Source organism: Chelonia mydas, chromosome 3 (assembly GCF_015237465.2).
Source record: "Chelonia mydas isolate rCheMyd1 chromosome 3, rCheMyd1.pri.v2, whole genome shotgun sequence".
Classification (NCBI taxonomy): domain Eukaryota; kingdom Metazoa; phylum Chordata; order Testudines; family Cheloniidae; genus Chelonia; species Chelonia mydas.
This window is the reverse complement of record NC_057851.1, coordinates 181,143,944-181,153,306: the sequence shown is the minus strand read 5'-3', so window position 1 is coordinate 181,153,306 and position 9,363 is coordinate 181,143,944.

Below are 9,363 nucleotides of genomic sequence, written 5' to 3'. Positions count from 1 at the left end.
ATCAGTGCTCCTGCTGGGCCGGGCTCCTGCTGAAATCACATGTGAGTTCTAACAAAACACCTTCCTCAGTGGCCTCCTGTAGCATGCTCTTCAGGACAAGATGAACACATCCACCTAAAATCATGTTTTCTTTGCATCCTAACCGAAATAGCATTAAAGGGGGAAATGGGAATTCAGAGTTGCCAGCTACAGTATCTCTGCTATCAGTACACCAATAAGGCCTAGTACAGACCCTCAGAGCCTCTGGATAAATTGTATTTTCCAAGGGTTAATTAAGCTGTCTTGAGCTTCTGCATGAAGGGGAACAAACTGGCACTTGCAGCGTTTTCTGAAACCTGCTGTCGACATTGCAGTCCCTGCTGCTTTTAGCTGTATCGATCTGATGCCTGACCTGTGAAATCCTTGATGGCTGCTAACACTGGAAGCTTACTGGAGCTTTCCAAGGGAGCTTCAGGACAGCTTGTGTAGTCAAGTACAATTACCTGTCCCTCCAGGAGAGCCAATTAGTTCACAAAGAGCTGGAGCAGAACAAATGTTTTGTGTGTGATTTAGAATCTTTAAAAAAAGCTTTGTTCTGATTCTTTTGTTTCAAATTTTATGATTATTGTTCAACTGACGGCAGTCCACAATTCATTTCCTTACATTTCTTGTAAAGGATTTCTTGGGGATGAGAAAAAAGATTTACAGGTGGGTTTTGTTCTTTTTGTTTTTTTAAAATAATGAAATTGCTCATGTACATTGCAGGATCCAGTGTTAGGGCTTTTCAGGGGCATGAACCTAAATACAGAATACTGAAGATTTCAGTATTTCTGGACCCCCAAGTCCGAGTTTCTTTGTTTAAAATGATAACATATATAGTCTTTTAACTCTAAATTTTGAAACTGAATTTTCTGAGAATGAAAAGAAAGTAACTGTTGCATATGGTACAACACATGAGCCACACAAATTACCAAGAGCATTACACTTCATATGTAGAGTAGTCGTAACCTTATTTAATGGTGTGAAAAAATGGGCTACAATCTGATCCCAGTTAACTGAAGCAACCACACTAACAGAAACTGGCTTGATAACAACAGCCCTCCCCTCGGATTAATATGAATTAATAACTAAAATAAACAAGGTATTTAGGCACTCAGTGTTTATTTGTCACAGTGTCCTGAGTCCAGAATATCTAATGTCCTGGATATAAATCAGTCTTTAACAAAAACTATTGTGACAAAAGAATTTTAGACAGCTAGCTGAGGGTGATAGATAATCTGAAATCAGTGATAATGGGCTCCGTATGTACTGCAGATCACATATTTTGATGATAAAAGTGGAATCCCAATATGGAGAGTTTTAGGATCATAACAAGGAAGAATGATAGAAAATAGATCTCATTGGCTTCCATTTTAGTGCTCAGAGCTTGATGCATTAACTTTGGATTCCTTCCAGTCCTGGGGTCCATTGGCCTTGTTTTCCTGTTTGAAAAATGGAAGTGCTACAGGCCTTGTCATTCCAGGGTTACTGGTCTGCTCTAGACCACCCTTGGTTCTGGCGACCAAAAGTTATTATGATGTGATGACTGTTTGGTGCCCAGTGTGAGATGAGAAGATGGTCTTAGTCCAATTCCCAGTTGCAGAATGTTGATAGTACAGAAACCACCATTACAGCTGACACTAATTAGTACTCCGGTTGTTAGAGAGAACAGGCAGATGAAGGATTGAATCAGCATTGCAAAAGAACTACACTCTAATTTGTGGAAACCACGTTTTCAAAGGAGGATTGAGACACTTCAGCAGGACAATGTGGGGAAACATAAATCGCTGTTGCTTGTACCACATGGCTGTGCCTTTGAGTTCCATGCTGTCAGTCTGATACTTTCCACAAGCATTACATTCACTTACCAAAAAAAAAAAAAAAATTTTTTTTGACCGTGCCTGAGAGTTTTAAATCTGTCAGAATATTGCCTTGTCATCCTGATGAATTGCAGGAGGAACATGAAAGGCCACATTTGTAAAGTGGCCTGAATTCACCTTCAAAGGGAGGCTTGCATATTTGTGTGGGATCAGCACAATCTGTAAGGCATTTTCTAAACTGGTAGAGTTCCTACCTTGCTCCAAATCCTTACTCCTTTCTAGGGCTTGCTTTATTGTTAACATAAATAGCAATCAAACATATACCTCAGCTTAAGCTTTCTCCTGATTTTGGCAGTTGCAATATTTTTTCCTGCTTCCATCTTACTCAGTCCCTCTGCTTTGAAGAGATACTTCAAGTCTTCTTGTACTCTTGGGTTGGGAATGATAGGACCCATCTGCACTAAAGTCAGCAACGCTAAGAAGGGTTCTTCCTAAAATTATCCCCCTATTATACACTCCCAAATCTTGGGAATATACTGAGTTTGAGTTCCTTTTGAGACTCATCTAATAAAAAGACTTGGTTTTGTTATGGAAGGTTGGTCCACTGGCCAAAGCTGTGCTCAGAGTTCCCCACCTGAGAGTGCTGTGGCTGGAATGGCATAGTGGCTGATTTTGCAGGATCTGTGCTCCAGAGCAAAGCTAAGATCTCATGTCTCATCTATGGCTTGTCAAAAACTGGTTCCAGTTCTTCCACCATTTAACCACTGACTGTCAGGGGGAAATCCTACAGCCCTGTTTGTGACAAAGTTACAGAAATAATGGGTAACAATGCGAGATTTGGTCCAGCAAGATTTGCCTTTGTCAGGTGCCCCCTAAGAGCAATTGTAATAGATAGGAAGTTATCCCATCCCCATGACTCAAGCACTAAACCTGGGAATGCTGCTAAAATATTCATAGAGCAAGATGACCCCCAAAGCCATTAGACCACGGCAAGAACTGTGGAATTATGATTGAGGGATATTTGGTAGTTGCAGGTCTTCAGAACACAGAATAAAGACTAGATGGCATATTGTGGTGCCTTTATTTGTGAAATAAAACCCGTATGAGGGTATATTTTCATGATGTCTAGATGATGAAGAATATTGGAAGAAAGTTAAATCCATTCAAGAGAGTCTAACCAAATTCTATTGATAGTTACATAAGTAAAGTTTATATATTTTCTGCATATGGCAGGAGAGTGAAAAGGGAGTTATGAATGATGTTTCAGCTTATCTGAGATTTTGTCAAGAAGTATAAAGGTAAATTACAACTGTGCTTAAATGTCTTCACTAAAACCATCATGAATCTATGCAGGAACCTGGTTTTGCTGGTAAAAGTTGAAAACATTCCCAGAGCTCCCCAAGTAGGGTCATGTCAGATATACAGCCAATGAACATCAGAAAGTTTCTACATAATAAATATTTGAACAAAATATGTGTAATGGATTTTATACACACAAACGCACAAATGGTGAGATATAAGGGTTTTATTGGAATGATTTTGGGGTAGGTGCATTACTCACGAATATGTGAGTTATGCAGGGCATTCCAAGTGAGTGACTTGTACTAATTTAAGTGAGAGGAAAATCAAGCCTGTTTCTAGACTCTCTGTGGTCTGCTTTAACCAGTAGATCAAGCTGCCTCTTTACTAAGCATTCAGGTAGATTATGGCATACTTTATTACTGGACCCAACATTCAGTGTACATTTCTAAATGAGTGGAATCAATCCTTTTGAAGAGAAACCACAAGGACCATCATCTCAACACAGAAAAATTGGTTGGTGCAAGTTTGATGTAGAAACCTGTAGAATTTCTTTGTGGCCCACCTGACCATTAACTGAGATTACACCTATTCCATACTCAAAACAACTGAATGGAATAAATGAATGGCACAGATGAATATGTACATATGTCTTATGGCTATGGTTTCAAACATAATGGGATGAGTTTATGATGACTGTGGTCTTATAGTAGGCTTTTCAGCACTTTCAAAAGCACACCTGAATTTAGATAATGAGTTTCTGATTCCTTCTGGTAAGTGAATTACAGTAATAAGATATGGGACATGAACATGGAAAGGAACGTAAATAATAGTTCTTGTAGTTGTATTAATCTGTCATGGTTAGTACGAAAAAATATAGAATCCTCAAAAGAATTCATTTTAAAGAGACACTAGGAGGAAAAAATCTGCCATGCGTTCTTTTGTATTACAACCAAAAGTATTCCATTTTGTCAATGTAGATGGCTTTCCCTTTGATGGTAGCAGGATGGGAAAGTCTATTCAGTGTGTCAATATGACACATGCAACCAGTTCTTTCATAATATATTTATCCATTTTAGGGTTTCTATAGCACCCATTACCGCAGTATCTAAATCCTGCAAAGGTAAATTATATCTGGTTTATAAGGTCACTAGTCGACTTCATGAATGTCTTCTGCCCAGTTGTGGTAGAAAAACTTCATCCAAGAGGTAGTCAGAGTGGATTAGGCTAATGTCCTATTTCAGCCTTGGTTTATAGCCTTATTCTCTCTACTGAAAACAGTTTGGGCCAGGTCCGAGTTTGGTGTACACTGGCCTATCTCCATTAAAGTCAATGGAGCTATGCCCATTATCATCAGCTGAGCATCTGTCCCATAACTTCCAGTTCTCTCAAGCCATCTCTTGTGTTTTATAAGATGCATTATTTCAGAGGAGCAAAACTATTTAGGATAAGTCCCTGTGGGACTCTCAGGTGAGGGAAGCATTCTGTTAGCAGTAGACACAGTTGTTCTTTGTTGGTTTACACTAGTCAGAAAGGGCCTGGATCTGTTTCACTTTGGAAAACTCCAATATTTCTGAGGGCTGTGGAGCTTCTACGTGCATGATGGAACCAAACTCCACCACAGGTGGCAAACTGACTAATGCATTAATGTCTGATTTAAAATGTTCTGCCTCTTGGAGTTCCTTTCATATTCAGTTCATCTTTTCTGCAAAGTAGAATGAAAGCTCTTTCCAACTCTTTCTTGGATATGGTTGGCCTATGCTATCTGAGCAGATGGGCTGGTTCAGTAGACAAAATAGCTCTGCCAGCTATGATTTTTCTGGCTGAAATGATGATGATGGAGAAAAAGATTCTCGTTGGTTCTGTTACTGTGTCTTTGTGATGGTGGTGGATGGAGTCTTATGCCACCAGTGTTCTCAGAGTTAATCAGTGAACTGTAATGTTCTTTGCAGGTGACTTCTCTCACTCTAAGGAATTTTCTCTTTACAGTTAAGATCAGTCACATTCAGACTGGGTTAGTCATGTTCATGGCAGCAGAGCCATGCTAGGGGAGACAAGTTCATTGTCTTCTCTGGTTTAATTTAGGCAAGGCTCTCTTACTGCAAAAGGCCTTTGAGCCTGAAAAAAAGAAGGTCAAGGCCTTATAGAATCATAGAACTGGAAGGACCTTGAGAGGTCATCTAGTCCAGTCCCCTGCACTCAAGGCAGGACTAAGTATTATCTAGACCAAGTGTGGCCAACCTGAGCCTGGGAAGGAGCCAGAATTTACCAGTGTACGTTGCCAAAGAGCCACAGCAATACGTCAGCAGCTCCCCATCCGCTCCCCAGCCCCCAGTGCTTCCCACCTGCCGGCAGCCCCCACCAATCAGTGCCTACTCCCCCCTCCCCCACCCACCACAATCAGCTGTTTCACATGCGCAGGAGGCTATTGGGTGGGAGGGGGAAGGAACAAGGGCATGGCAGACTCAGGGGAAGGGGCAGGGGCTTTGGAGGAAGGAGTGGAGTGGGGGCAGAGCAGGGGGTTGAGCAGTGAGCACCCCCCAGCACACTGGAAGTTAGCATCTATAGCTCCAGCCCCGGAATCCGTGCCTGGGTAAGGAGCTGCATATTAACCTCTGAAGAGCCGCATGCGGCTCCGGAGCCACAGGTTGGCCAAACCTGATCTAGACCATCCCTGACAGGTGTTTGTCCAACCTGCTCTTAAAAATCCCCAATAATGGAGACTCCACAACCTCCCTAGGCAATTTATTCCAGTGCTTAACCACTCTGACAGTTAGGAAGTTGTTCTTAATGTCCAACCTAAACCGCCCTTGCTGCAATTTAAGCGCATTGCTTTTTATCCTATCCTCAGAGGTTAAGAAGAACAATTTTTCTCCCATCTCCTTGTAACAACCTTTTGTGTACTTGAAAATTTTTATCATGTCCCCTCTTGTTTTCTCTTCTCCAGACTAAACAAACCCAATTTTTTCAATCTTCCCTCATAGGTCATGTTTTCTAGATCTTTAATTATTTTTGTTGCTCTTCTCTGGACCATAGGCACTGACTCTGTGGGTGCTCTGGGGCTGGAGCACCCAGCTCACTTCTACCTCCGCTCTGCCTCCTCCCCTGACCACCCCGCCATGTCCTGCTTCTCCTGCTTCTCTCCCAGTGCTTGCACCACAAAACAGCTGTTTTGCGCAGCAAACCTGGGAGGGAGGGGGGGAAGGGGGAAGGCAGCACGCTTGGGGGAGGAGGCAGGGGCAGGGATTTGGGGAGGGGTCCAATAGGGGCAGAGGGGGCGGAGTTAGGGTGGGGACTTTGGAGCAGGGGTGGAGGGGGGGGGCGTGAACTCCCACCAGCACAGAAAAAAGTTGGCATCTGTTCTCTGGACTTTCTCCAATTTGTCCACGTCCTTCCTGAAATGTGGGGCCCAGAACCGGACACAGTTCTCCAGCTGAGGCCTCATCAGCGCGGAGTAGAGCGGAAAAATTACTTCTGGTTTCTTGCTTGCAACACTGCCGCTAATACATCCCAGAATGATGCTTGCTTTTTTGCAACAGCATTACACTGTTGACTCATATTTAGTTTGTGATCCACTAGGACCCCCAGATCCCTCTCCGTAGGACTCCTTCCTCGGCAGTCATTTCCCATTTTGTATGTGTGCAACTGATGGTTCTTTCCTAAGTGGAGTGCTCTGCATTTGTCCTTACTGAATTTCATCCTATTTACTTCAGCCTTGTTGGGATATTCCAAAGCAAACCTACAAGACCTGGAACACCAGGGTATAGTGATTGGTTTGGATATGCCTGAGGGCAATGAAACAAGATGTCTGTCAATAGAAGGAACATTGTTATTGTGTTGCAAAAGGATCTCAAGAGACCTGCTGGAAATAATAAACCAAACTGAAGCCAAGGGACACAGAATACAAGAGAAGTCCACCAAAGGCAGGATGGAGCAAAACCTGAGCAAGTATGATCAGACTTCAGTGTTTGGTAGAGCCAGGCACTCCATTATAGTGTAGTCCTCCAGGGGAGGACAGTATGGTGTGGGGTTTTTAACTAACTAGCACCAGAACTACAGGTAATACGTAGTACTGTCAAGTCTAGGAGACTGGACTTTACACATCAGCTGGATGGAAATGGTATAAAAGAAGTTCATCTGGCCCTGGGTTATACACTTATTATATACCATACTGAATATCAGTTAATGCTCTGAACTATGTGCATTACCTGCTCTTATAGTTTGTGTTGATCTGTAAAATGCTAAATAATTTAAATAGGAAGTACACTAATTCTCAGTGGCATTTTTGTAACCCTCGGGCTTAGTGATTAATAAATAAATGTATTTTTTTCTGTTGCCAGTGGCCTATGTCCTTGCTTGCTGAGTTTCGTGCTGGGCAGCCAGAAGGTGTCTTGTGGGGGCACAATATCATGGGTTTGCATTGCTGATGTAGTTCTGTGGCAATATTATTGATAATATTTGCCTTGCCTAGCAAGAAAAACATATTACAGCGAAAGCCTCCACAATAGCATTAAATCAAATAGTGCTTAATCATTTGCAAAGGGAGACATCATGATTTATTTTGCAAGAAGCCTCTGTAACAGTTGTATTTCTGAGCTCTCCATTTCCCCCCATGGTACTTTATGTAGAGTCCAGAAAGCTCCATTCTGTGACAGGTAGAAGAGACAAGGTTAGAGACAGTCAATGGAAGTTAACTGCTAAGGATGCCATAGTACTTCCAGCAGTGACATTGTGCTGTAGTGGGGACACAGCACCGCACACCAATGTTGCTAAGTGGCAGAGGAGGTCATTTTACAGAGGTCAGCAATAGTAAGATGCATTTATGTGTTGTGGGAAAACATTTGGCCTGATTTTGCTGGTAGAGGAAGTTCAGTGTTATAAGAGGGTGAACACATTTCCAAAATGAAATCAGACTGAGGGTTAACATTGACTTTCAACCTTCAAGACTTGGCATCTCACTTGTGCCCCCAGAGGATATGCTACATCAGGATTCTATTAGAGAAGGGTAGCTTGTTCAGAAAGTATAAGAGCTGACACAAACCCAAACCATTTTCAGGTTCGTATTGATTTGGATGTCATCCTCCAAAGCCTTCCATCCCCTATAGCAGTCTATCTGATCCCCATAGAGCGCGTCCCCGTGTTGCAGAGAAGGGGGGGAAATGTGGAGTGTCATTGCTCCAGGGGAAGCAACAGGAGATATTCTGCCCCACACAAAATCCTCCTGGAGTTCCCAGTGCACAGAGATAGCATGCTCATTGCTATGCTACTCACATCTACTGAGTGGTGTGCAGAGAGCTGGGGCTATGACCCTGTCCCATCTGTGCCCATTTGTGGAGCACATACACCCCTCTGGGGTGTATTTAGGGAGAAGTCCCTGTGTTCCTTTTAGATCAGGGGCTGCACTTGTGACTGGCACATATGCAGACCACAGAAAAAGAAAAAAATAGAAAACTCTTTGCACTTACTGCATCCTATTGTCCTGCAGAAGGGCCAAGTATAATACACATGGAGTTCTGAAAATACAAGAATTCAGTTTCCACTAAATAAAAAATGCTAAGGGCTTTCCTGTTAAAGATTTCACTAAAGATCACGTAATAGCAGCTGTTGTGAAATTGCATGTATGTATCATGGTGTGTCTTGTGGCATAAAACTATCCTCCAAGGTGCCTGGCAACTGTGGGTGCACAAAGTGTGAGATCATTGCAAGAAATACGTTGGACTTGAATTCCACTGTTATGGTCTGGGAAGGGTCAAAGGACAAGAAGCCGTTTTCAGTTGCAGGTGATGTGCCCAATGGCTTCTCTTTAATGATAAGGTACTTACTAATAAAGAATGGTGCAAAAGAAGGACTTCCAGATTTGTGGGATGAAGTTGCTTGTGTGAATTTGGCAAAAAATGTGTAACCAAAGCTAGAAGAGAAATGGAACTGGATAACTCAACTTCATGTGCTACTGACAGTGCGTCAGTGACTTACAGGAAGCATTATTCCATGTTCACCATTCTGAAAGTGAACTGAGACTGACTGGACGATTATTAATTGGCAAGGAGGGAGCTAGGAACCTATTGGAAAGCCATAGACAGCACAGGATGAAATATAGGAAATGAAGGACAATTTGTTTGTGTATTATCCTTCTGGCCAGGGATTTTACCCAGGGGAGTTTTAAACACTGATCATAGTATCATAATGCAACATCACCAGCATTGTTGTAAACCCCGTTCCCAATTCT